The sequence below is a fragment of the Balaenoptera physalus genome, assembly GCF_965194825.1.
Source record: "Balaenoptera physalus genome assembly, chromosome: 7".
Lineage (NCBI taxonomy): Eukaryota > Metazoa > Chordata > Mammalia > Artiodactyla > Balaenopteridae > Balaenoptera > Balaenoptera physalus.
This window is the reverse complement of record NC_138886.1, coordinates 119659477-119672140: the sequence shown is the minus strand read 5'-3', so window position 1 is coordinate 119672140 and position 12664 is coordinate 119659477. Positions and strand designations below refer to the sequence as shown.

Here is a 12664-nt window from a genome sequence, read left to right as displayed (position 1 = left end):
GCTTTTTCACCTTGCTTATATTTGCTTTCCCAATTTTTACTCTATTTATTTATTTCTTATGGCTTACAGGCTGATTTACTAGATATTGGGGCATTTTATGTTAGGCTCAGAAAACTGCAGCTCACCTGCCTTATTCCAAGGATCAGAGCATGCTGCTGCAAAATTCACTGCTTACAGGAAAGCAGTGGGTATTCCATGCTTTCTCCTCTTTCTTCTTCCATGCTTCCAAAAGAGGAGGAGGGTTTGGCCCTCCAGCAATTCTGGCCTAGTGTTGGCTACCCCACAGGAGGGGGCCCTCTGAGACAGGGCAGTTTTATGAAGAAAGGAAACAGAGGATATAACAAGCAATTTTTTTCCCCTCCAATTTACCTACTAGAGAGGTCTACTTCTTCCGGTAGAGGAAGTGAAGGGGCCATGAAATGCTAGAAATATTGCACTAACTGAGCTTCTACAGCATGGAAGGACAAACATCCAGAGAGAAGATGTGTTCCCTCCAACAGTGGAATGGTCTTTCAATTGAAAGTTTGGAAGCCAAGGACTAGATCAAAGATCGTAAGGCACAGACACATAACTATATAATCTCCTGGAATATTAAAGACCGTAGATACATAGCATCTAGCAGTGGGGGTAGAAGGCCTTCACATACACTTTCTCTAGTGCAAGGTATTAGTGTATCTTGGACTCTGACTCAGTAATCAACTCTTCTCGTTCAGGATTCTTTCCACTGCACCATGCTGACTCACAACAATTCAGCATGCCTTAGCTACACTAGAAGCGTAATGAGATTACCAAACGCCTGATCTGGTGGTGTGTTTCATTATGAAGCGTGCTATAGTCAGAATGAAGAGCATCCCAAAATTTATTAAATCCATTGAAAACTTTCAAACGTATTTGATTCATATGATAAGAACTACCCCAAATAGTGTAGAAAATGAGATGAGTCACAAATTAGCCAATTATTAAAGGATGGGAATAAACAATCTAGAAGGAATATCAAGCATAACTTTAATGTCCTTGAAGAACTGAGAGGGAACTAGAGAAACTGAGAGCCTATATCACATTTTAATCTCCTATTTTAGTTAATAAATATCTGATCGGAGCAGAAATATGTAGAAACTGAGAGCCTATATCACATTTTAATCTCCTATTTTAGTTAATAAATATCTGATTGGAGCAGAAATATGTAGAAAGTAAAGACATTAAATATAGATAATGGAAGAAGATTCAAGTTCCTAAATGTATATTTATATACATAGTATATATATAATGATGGGATTATGTTTTCTCCTATAGAAAAGGTGATATTTTATGAATATAAGGAGACATATTTCAGGAAATTTTATCTTTATCAAGATGATTTAAATAAGAAGTTGAGAAAAATTCTGTGGGAAAACAGAACAAAATAAGTGGAAAAAATCTGTCAGTAATAATTTAGTGAGTAATAGAATGAGCAAAGATTTGAGACAACTGATTTGATACTGGCAATCTGATGAATTTGCCTTTTCCCTGAGTCCTTACTGAGCTACAGAATGAGGGATTGTGTATTCTGTTTATCATTTTTTCAGAGCAAAAGTTTACAAGTTTCTGTGTCCTGCTAGCTTCCTTCCTCAACTTCCAATAATAACTTAGGAAAATAACTCATGGTTTTAAGCTACCTTAGGAAATGGACACATGGTTTTAAATTGGGTATATGGCAGCCCAGAATAAATATTAAATTTTCCAGATTCTGTTAAAGCTAAATTTGGCAATATGACTAAGTTGGATGAAAGGGATGAAAGCATGTGTGTTCTATGCCACTTTGAAGAAGTGTCTTTAAAGGGAAAAAAACATAAAGGTGGTCCTGGAAAGATAATATTGGTGATATAGCTTTTTTAATCTGCACAAATACAACAATAAAAACAGAAAAGGAAGATTAAATAACAAAGACAAAAGCCCATATCAAACATCCACAGAAGATTATGAAGCAAGATTTTTCCTCAAATCCCCCAATATGAGGTCATGATAATGAACCACCATTATCTTTCATGATAATGACTTTCATGATAACAGTTACAAGAGTCCATGGTAAAGAAATTGTGCAGGAAGACTCAGATACACAGTATTGAACCTGTCAGGCCTGAGAACTCAAGAAACAAACAGGCATTGAATCAAAAGTTGAGCAAAAAAAAAAAAAAAAAAAAAGTGAGGATAGCAGCTGAAACAGCAAGGAAATCATACTTAAGGTCAGTTAAGCATGAGACCAATTAGCCAATGAATTCTCAAAGTCAACCAAAGTGCCATTCCAGGAGAATCTCCACAATGAGAGCAACTTCTGGTAATAGAATCCACACTGAACAGGATGAGAGCAAGAGACATAAAGGAAGGAACAGTACAGATAAGAGTGGGGAAAGGAGCAGATACATGAGATGTCTAAGAGTAAGCCAGCGTATTTTTGTATATCCCTTATTTTTGAAGGATAATTTCACTGGATATAAAATTGTTGGTTGGTAGTTTGTTTTTTCAGCCCTTTAAACACTTCATTTCCTTCTCGTCTTGCTTGCATGATTTCTAACTAGAAGTTCACTGTAATTTTTACTCTTGTTCACTCTGTGTAAGGTGCTTCTCACCAACAAATTCAAGACTTTCTTTTTGGTTTTATGTGTTTTGAATAAGATATGCCTATTTTTTTAATCCTATTTTATGTTCTTAAGGTTTAGGATCTGAGTTTTTGTCTCATATTTCAACTATACATATGTTATATATTTTGAAATTGTCTCAAAATTTGTTGATACTCTATTCTTTTTTCCTCCATTTTTTCTTTTTGCATTTAAGTATGGGAAGTTGCTATAGACCTATCTTGAAGCTCACTGATATATTTTTTTTGCACAGCTGTGTTGAGTCTACTGAAGAGCTCATCAAAGGCATCTTTCTTTTCTGTCACTCTGTTTTTTATTTCTAGCATTTCCTTTCCAAGTGGTTTTCTTGCTCTCCTCATGCCAGAGCCAGAAGGGTGCCTTTCTCAATTTTTCACCATGAGAACCTGATGCATTTCTTAGAGGGAAGGTCCATGAAAATGTATCGTGCCCCTAAGACTGGAGCTTGCAGGAGTTCACTCTCACGCTAGTTCCCACTTAGCCTTTATCATTCATCAAAATTAATATTTAAATGTTTCCCCCATTTTAGGGCTCTGCTGCCTCTTGATCTAGGTGAGAAGATACCTGGAAGCACCTGTCACTTCAGGTTTCAGGGAGGCAGTTTACCCTGAGACTTCAGTTCTTTTATGGGTCTAAGAAAAGTCACTGATATTTAGTTTGTCCAGCTTTTACTGGACAAAGCAATTCAGGAGTGTCGGGAGTGACGGCATCTAAGGACTTTACAGGCTGAAACTGAAACCAGAAGTTACTACCATGTTGTTGAACTTTACAAAAACGCAGGAGAAGGAACTCTGGAGACTTTCAATTAAAAACAAACAAACCTATCCTCTAACATGCCTCATTCAAAAAACTTAGCTTAAAAACAACAAAGAAAAAACAAAAAAAAATTTAAGTTCAATCTCCAAAGTTCTGGTAAGAAAGAAGAGAATATTATAACAATAGCATTCCTATATAAGATGGAATCATTCCAGAAAGATACAGCTGAAAATAATTATCTAATATTTCAAATGAGATTCAAAATGTTATGAAAATATTAAAAAAAAGAAAAAAAAAGAAACACCAAAAATGTTTTATTGCATTTTAGGAAGCAATGAGAAATGCAGGAAAAATATCATTTCAGAACTGAAGATTAAACTCGAAGGAACCATACGAGCAAAACAAAACAAACGCTATAAAAAATTATCAAGTGATAACAAGATGAAAAGTTGATAAATTTTAAAAAGAAGATTCAAGAATGACAAAGATAAAAGGTAAAGAAGTTTCAATATGTGTAATTGGATTATCTTTAAAAAATCAAAGCAAATGAAGAGAAGGAACACTACAGACTACAACTCAAGGATAGCTTCCTGATAGACAGATGGACAGATACATACATACATACAATACATAAATACATAGCTTATATGCTACATACCCACATATTTTGAAAGGGCTCACTCTGCTAAATCTTCATAAAATAATCAGTAATGAAATAAATTCTAGCAAAATGATTTAATATTGAAGAATATAAGAATAAATCCTAAATCTTTTCATACAGACAGAAAAACGAAGTCATTTATAAGGGATATAAAATCAGTTTGCCATTAGTCACTTTGTAAATGAAGCTTTCTTTCAGAAGAATATGGAACAATACACTTAAGATAATCAAGGACAAATTTTTAAATGAATGATTTAAAACAGTCAAACTGATTTTCAGTTCTAAAGGCTAAAGATAAAACTTCATTACTATGCAAGAATTTAGTAAATATTTTGTCCATGAACTGAACTTGTCTTTATTACCTAAATGTTTTCATACTGGATATCACACATTCAAAATAACTGGAAATGCACTGATATAGAGAATGATGGTGAGCCTCAGATATACAATTTTACACATAGAACTAAGATTACAGAGACATATATATGGAAGGGTGTATAGTTTGTAATAGTTATCTGCTCTGACAATGTAGATAAGTACAGCTGTGAAAAAATGAAGTGAGAATGGGAAGAACATATGTCAGTCATCAAATACTGGTGTTTATGAAAGTGTTATTATCTGGAAAATTTTACCTGTAATATGAAATAAAACTTGTCAGTAATTACTTGGTAGTCTAATGTTCTTCTTCACAATGTTCTTTTAAAAAAACAGATGCTCTGTTTGGCTTTTTAAAAAATACAGTTTCAGGATTGAAGAAATTAAGGAAACCCCTGCAGTAGTGAATTCAAAATGGACATAAAATTTTGTACTCATGAGGTTCCACTATAAAGACCTAGAAATTATAACCAATCTAGTAGATATCAATCCACAGTAGCCTGGCACTGATCTACAACTTCCACTTCCACTAAAGGAAATCAGGGTTTCTTGGGAAAATGACTGATTTTAGGAATAGAGCAAGGAATATACAAGACAACCTGAGTCATTTTGTGACACCGGAGAGATAGGAAACTATCATGGAACATTGGGTGAAGGTCTGAAGAATTTGGGAATCAACTATAAGAGCTTCCATTGGCCAAAGGGTGGAAAATGTAAACATCAAAAGCTAATAGGTGGATCAAAACAAGTCAAATATACTTTAACTCATTACCCATTAACTTTCCAAAATAATACTGAATTGGTCACCTCTGTACTATGCTAGGCAACCAATTTTATTTTTTTTAACTAGTAAATAAAATTATTTAGTATTTGTCTTGCCTTTCCTAATCAGACTTTACCTCTGGGTAACCAAATAGTGGATGAGACACGATTTCCCTTAATAGAAGTATTCTGGAAGTTAAATGAAGGTAGGTAGAATAATGGAATTGTAATATTGCCATTGTGCAACTCCTAATACATTAATTAACTGTGTGTATCAAGCATCAACGGGCATCGTATGCTTCCTAAGGAAAATATCAGCACCTGGCCAATCCTGGAAAACCATTATTCCTGAATCAGACTCAGCCTCTGGATTCACCTAACAATTCACATGAAACTCAGAGGATAGGGGAACATGTTAAATTGTACAAGAGAAATGCAACCAGCAAAATCTTGACTGTAAGAAACTCGATGAGACATCAAGGTTCCTCAACAAATAAATTGCAGGCAAAAAAATTAAAAAATAAGAGAAAGATAGAGGCAATTACATTGATTAAAATCAACTAATATAACATAGTGGTAAAAGTAAATTATAAAGAGTTTAGCTGTATTCATTTAAGAGTTAAATCTGTGAGGAAAAGTAAGTAAGTTTATAATAAAAGTCAGGTATAATCACTCAGAGAGGAAGGAGAGGGTTGGGATTTGAGGTGACAAGTAGAGGGCTTCTCTGACGTATGGCAAGATTATTATCTCTTAATTGGGTGATAGTTACAATGCCTTATGGTAATTTATTAGTGGTATATTTGATTTATGCAACTTTCTGTGTATCATATTAATTAAAAATAGTTTAAAAGGCAGAGAGATTTTCTTTATCCATCTTTCTTCATGTTGGCTGTCTGGAAAGCAGAGATGGCTATTACTTGAGAAGTCAAACAGAACCAAAGGATGTTACCAAGACCAGAACTATAGCAAGATAACTGCATCCCTTATCTGCCTACGTTATGACTCCTTTAGGACAGACAGAATTAAACTAATATCTTGCTTGAGTCACTGTTATGCTACATTTTCTAATTATTGAAGGCAAACCTAATTCCAGCCAGTACAAGTTCTTTGACAAAATTAAATAATTGAAGGAAGGTTCTTACAGTTTGTAAAACAATTCAAGTGGGAAGAGTATAAGACATATTTAGACCCTTACTGTCTTCCTATAAGGCACAAATATGGGTTATTAAGCAATAAATGTGACACTTCAACACAACAGATCTCTTACCAATGTTTAGTAGAAAGGGTGTCAGAAATATTAACTAAAGAAAGGATACATTTTGATCAGTAGAATAAGGAGGACAGGAAGAATAAAACAGTATATCAGAAGAAAAATCCATTATTCAGAATGCCTGTCTTTGAGAGTAGAACCTTGGTATAAGGGTATTTTGCTCTATAGACAAGAAGTCATGGAGCAATGATAATGTTATGGGCACATACCAACATTTAGAACATTTATATGATTAGAGATTACAAAAATAAATAAATGAATCAGTTTAGTAGAGCTAGGAAGATCTCAAAATATGTTCTGGCAATGCAGTCATAATTGGTCCAATTGTGAACAGTAAGTCAATATGGTTACTCCAGAAAGCTCTTCAGTGGGCTTTTTGTTTATTTGTTTGTTTGTTAAATACTCACAGGGGATTAATAGGATCTCACCACCAGAACAAACAACAAAGGCTTGAGCAGCCCTATAAGAAGGAGGCCAGGCAGCTAAAAGAAGTACTTCTTCACTGAGGCTTACAAAATACTATATCACAGAAATATTTTTATAGTGTTCTCAACTGAGTCAAGTATATAGTAAGAAAGGAATAAGTTAAAATAATCTAATGATATTATACATCATATAATACACAATAGTATATTAAAATACTGGACATGTGTCTCTTCTCTGTAAAAGATAATGATTTTTAAACCAGGAACTATGTATCATTGTTATTATAAAGACACTGACTCCAAAGAGCAGTGAGATAATTAAGCACATTGAACATATGTCTCTTCTGGAGCCAATGACGTTCCATTTTATGGCAACTAAAGTACTTATATGTGTGAATTCCAAATCACTGTGGTTAAACAGGGGTAAAGTGTGCACGCTGGTAGAAATTTCAGAGCACAGATGTGGGCAATATTCACCCAAGCTCTAATCCTCAAGGATGCAGACACGCAAATGTGATGCTCATTTGCAATCATACCACAGAGTTTTGTAGAAATTTCTTCACTTTTCATGTGCATTTCTCTATTCCATTTATTCTTCAAAAGCATTCTTTTAAAGTCTGCATTTCCCTGAATATCCATAATTTACTCAGCAATGTAGGGATGCTGTGTCGTACCACCCAGATCACTCCTTCAGGACTAAGCACTTCCTTGCCCATCTCTGCCCATGTTCATGAAACCAGGACCTTGAGGGGCACCTGGGTACCAAAGCCTTTCTGTGTCCCCCATTTCTTGTTGGCAGAAAATAGGCTTCATTCAGCCTCCATGACCTTCCCTGAGTTCCAAAGGTCAGGTTCAAACAGCTGCTAATCAGGGAAGGGAGGAGAGGAGTAGTCAGAAAAACAGTAGTGCATCCTTCAGGCAGGGTTCTGGTTCCCCCTGAAGGGATATATTTACGTAACAATATCTTTGAGCTGTTTTGCAGATACTGAAGCCCCCACCAGGTGGGAGAAGTTAACTGTATGCTGCCCACAAACACGGAGACCCCAGACGGGGTGGAACCAGAAGGTTGATGATGCTGACACCCGATTACCTCACCACCAACCAATCAGAAGAATGTCCATGAGCTGACCACGCCCTCTTTGAACCATTACTATAAAATCTCTCACTACCCCCTCCAGGGTTGGGACAGACTGTTTTGAGGGCATTAGCCCACTGTGGCCCCCTCTGCCTGGCAAAGCAATAAAGCTATTCTTTTCCACACCAAAAACTCTGTCTCTGAAATTCAATTCGGTACCAGGATACAGAAGCCAAATTTCGGCTACATTCATGACTGAAGGCTCTCAGCTGTGTTCCTCTCTAGACAGTATATTCAGCCCAAGGGACTTGCTTCATCTAAATCACACCCTCCCTGGGGGCAGTCTGCATCTAACGACTGTTTAATATGCAGTATAAAGTACCAGCCCCTGACCTTGAGATGGGACAAGTCAAGGGGGTCATGTGGAATAAGCTCAGCCCTTGACTATGACCACCAGAATTCAGAAGCTCTCAATCTGCTTTTCTCTCCACTCTACCCTCACCAATATTGATCCTGAAGGCACAATCAAATTTCTAAGGCTGGGCTGCCTCTGATCTCCCTGATATTCTAGGTGTAGATACATGACAGAATGCCCAGTAAACTGAAGGTTTCTGGGGAAACTTTGCTTTCCCAGTAGAGATATAACCTCATAGTGTTCTACCTTCTTTCTTTTCTTTCCATACTTATGATTCAAATCCTGGAGGAAAGTAGTCATTAGCAATCATGTAGCACCAAACATACGACAGTAAAAGTGCAAAGGATGGAAGGCCTGGTTATACAAACAGCTTCGGTCCTTGTAGGATTGTTGAACTGCCTGCCTTTGGACGTCTAGTTAAGTTAGATAAAATAAGTTTACATTTGCTCAAGCCAAGGTAGTAGGGGATTTGTTGCATACAACTACATACACTTATAATTGAAATCCTTTAGTTTCTTAGATATTGAATTTTTCTCAAGTTTTTCCATAACTAGAATCAGAAGCATTGAATAAATCGTGGTCATATGTCTACTTCTGAAGACGTTGTTATTTCCTCACGATACACTGTTAAGTATCAATAAAAAAGTGACTAAGTTCAAGGGTGTAAACGTTTTAATGTTTCTAAATATGTACTGCCAAAAATGTCTACTGCAGCAATTCATGCTACCTCCTAAAGTTCATTAGAGTTCCGTCTCACAAAACTATTGCCAGCACTAAGTATTGCCATTAATATTGCTCATTTGATAGATGAAAAATGCTATCTCAAAACTTCAAATTGGAAAGTCTGCTCATTACTGAAGTTGAGAGCAAAGGTTTTGTGTGTCTTGGACTTTCCTGAGAATGAATGAATGCGTGAATGAATGAACGCCATATGTGTGGCAGGAACTGTTTTCATCTCTGGGATTATAAAAAGGGCAATACAAACACAGTCCTTTCAACATGGCGTTTATATTCTACTGGGACATATCCAGATAGACATAGTAACTCCAACGATGAATAAAGTAGTGGAGAGAGACAGAGTGATGACGGGGTTCCTGTATTTAGGTACAGCGATCATGGAAAGCACATCTCAGGAAGGGATATTTGCTCAGAGAGCTAACTGCAGTGAAGGAGTGAAAAAGGGAAGACAGGGGATGGACTATTCCTGGCAAAGTGAACATTGTATGTAAGACAATGAGATGGAAATGAACCTTCCAGTAGAAAAAAAGCAACATAGGCGGCAGCAGCAGCAGCAACAACCAAGTTCATTATGTCTAAACAGAGGGAGAAGGGGAGAAGATGGAAGGACACAGATCAGGCAGGCAGGCAGGCAGGCAAGGACCAGCTGGTCCTTATATACCTTATATACCATGTGCTAGGGGTTGAACCGTATCTCCCCAAAAAAGATGTCTAGAGTCCTAACCCCCAGTACCTCAGAAGGTGGCCTTATTTAGAGATGGGGTCTTCACAGAGGTAATCAAGTTAAAATGAGGTCATTAAGGTGGGCCCTAATCCAACATGACTGTTGGCCTTATTAAAAGAAGGCATTTGGGCACAGAGACAGACACACAGAGGGAAGATGATGGGAAGGGGCCCAGGGAGAAGATGGCCATCGACACAGCCAGGGAGAGGGACTTGGAGCACATTTTCCCCTCACAGCCCTCAGAAGGAACCAACCCTTAATTTCAGACTTCGACCCTCCAGACTGTGAGCCAATAATCTTCTGTTGTTTAAGCCCCTGAGTACCCTATATGCAGTAAGAAGCCGTAGGATAACTTTGAGCAAGAGAATAATACAACCCAAGTTACAAGTTAAAAATAAGGATCATTGGGGCTTCCCTGGTGGCGCAGTGGTTGAGAATCTGCCTGCCAATGCTGGGGACACGGGTTCGAGCCCTGGTCTGGGAAGATCCCACATGCCATGGAGCAACTAGGCCCGTGAGCCACAATTACTGAGCCTGCGCGTCTGGAGCCTGTGCTCTGCAACAAGAGAGGCCGCGATAGTGAGAGGCCCGCGCACTGCGATGAAGAGTGGCCCCCACTTGCCGCAACTAGAGAAAGCCCTCGCACAGAAATGAAGACCCAACACAGCCATAAATAAATAAATAAATAAATAAATAAATAAATAAATAAATAAATAAAAATTAAAAAAAAAAAGAACATCTGTTTAAAAAAAAAAGGATAATTTCTGTTTGCTATTTGGAGGATTAAAACAAAAGCAGGAATGAGGAACCAAAGGAGGGGAATTATTAGGCAGGAATTGTGATAATCTCAGTGGAAGTGATGATGTCTTGAAAAGAGTGGCAGAGTTAGGAATTTGAGAAGTGGACAGATTTGAAATTTATTTTTAAAGCTTGTTGATTAATATGGGCTGTGAATAAAGTAAGGATTCAAAATTTAACAGCTACATTTTTATTCTGAATATTTACTGGGTTAGGAAAATTTGGGCAATTACAGATGGATAGGATCAAAGTTATTTTTGACATGATATATCTTTTAAGTGTACAGATGGCCAATGGATAATGTCAAGTGGGCAATCAGATAAAAAGGTCTAGAACTCAATGACAAGGTCAAAGCTGCAGATATAAATTTCAGAGCCACCATTGTATGTAGACTTAAAAGCTATTTGACTTATATGGAATTACCTAGGAAGAGTAATTACAGCAAAATAATATACAAACAAAAGCAGTGAACTACATCTTAGAGCACTACAAAATGTAAAGATTGGTAAGAGGACACAGTAAAGAAAGTTGAGAAGTAAAATAATGCTTTTGCCTCTTTAGCATATTGGGATCCAAAATCAATTCCAAGGAGTCATGTCACCATCTTGCAAAGGGTGGCAGTGAAAAATAAGAAACAAAGAAACAAATTTTTACGAAGAAGGTGATGATTCAAAACTTCAGATCCTCAAGAGATGTCAAAGAGAATAAGAGCTGAAATAGATATTTGACTCAGCAATTAGGTGACCATGTCTTATGTAAAATAGAACAAAATCAGCCGAATGATGGGGGCAGAATCCAGTCTACTGTAGGGTGTATGAACTATGAGAGAGGTGAACGCAATTTAGGTTCACAAACACTTCTTCAGTAAAGGAAAAAGCAATGTGTGTAAATTAGAAAGACTTCCTACTTGTGTGTGTATCTGAAGATGTGAGCATCTTTGGAGACTGAAGGTTTCAGCAGGGGAGCACATTTACCTTTGTACAGCCTTGAAGGAAACAGGATCTCATCTTTCTCTCTATGGGGCATTCATTCTCTGATTCATTTATTTATTGATTCAGAAAGCATGCAGAGGGCCCACTGTATGTCAAATATTACTTTGGGGGCTGGGGATATAAAGAAGGGAGACACGAGCTTCAATTTTGAAATTGTGTGCGTGGGGGGGAGGGGTACTTTTGCTTCCCTGCCACCCACACTGGAAGACGTGAACAAACACTGACATGGTTTCTAACAGCTCAAGGCTGCATTCCTAGGATGATCCTTTTCCTTAAAAAGTGCCTGCCTGAGAAAGCAGGCACTTTCCAAATATGGAAAAACAAGTACCATATTTACCCTCTAGCCTATAAAAAAGAACCAGACAAAATAGATCAAACAACAGTTTACCAGAGTCAGAAAAAACACAGTGAAATAGAGGAAACACAGGATAGGAAGCTTGTAATTGCCCACCTTACCTCTCGGAGTATCTGCGGTGCCCCAGGAAGGGGATGCCCGGGGGGACCCTGGTGTTCTCACAGAGTTGAGGAACAGATTGGATCCAAGGGTGCCAGGGTGCACCAGGCAGACTGCTGGACAGGAGAAAGCTGCGGATGGGAGAGCTCTGTAGTTCTGCTCGTAGCTATCCCTGTATCTCCAGACAAATAAGGAAGCGGTGCATCTACGAGATGAAACCAAACGAGACTGGGGAGAGCCCCACCTGGAAGAAAATGTTGAGGCAAAGAGTGTCTGAGCTCAAGCCCAGCTGGGAATAGTTTGCATTTCCATCAGCTGTAGAGGAAACACGTGTCATTCGAGGAGCATCGATTAAACAGAAAGTCATTGCTAAGCTGTGGTGCAAAAAGGTAGCCTTTTCTTAAAGACTGTCCTGGCCCACACAGTAAATAATAAACAAGAATTATCAGAAGAGGACAATTAAACAGTTATTTTAACTGTATTCCACATGTTCATGAAGCTGGAGGAGACTGAACACAGCACCAATGATAAACAAAGCCGGACACTAAAATGGTCAGGACAGATTTTAATTAGAATATCTGGTGCA

The 12664-nt window shown here is 37.6% G+C and overlaps 1 long non-coding RNA gene across 1 annotated transcript in view; it reads right to left on the bottom strand.

The window, feature by feature from the left end:
• The window catches only part of LOC309664114, a 59870-nt gene that overhangs the window by 21775 nt on the left and 25431 nt on the right, over positions 1-12664 (bottom strand). The window contains exon 2 of the long non-coding RNA XR_014265627.1: positions 12081-12322. This is a non-coding gene — a long non-coding RNA (uncharacterized lncRNA). The remainder of the gene's footprint in view (positions 1-12080; positions 12323-12664) is intronic.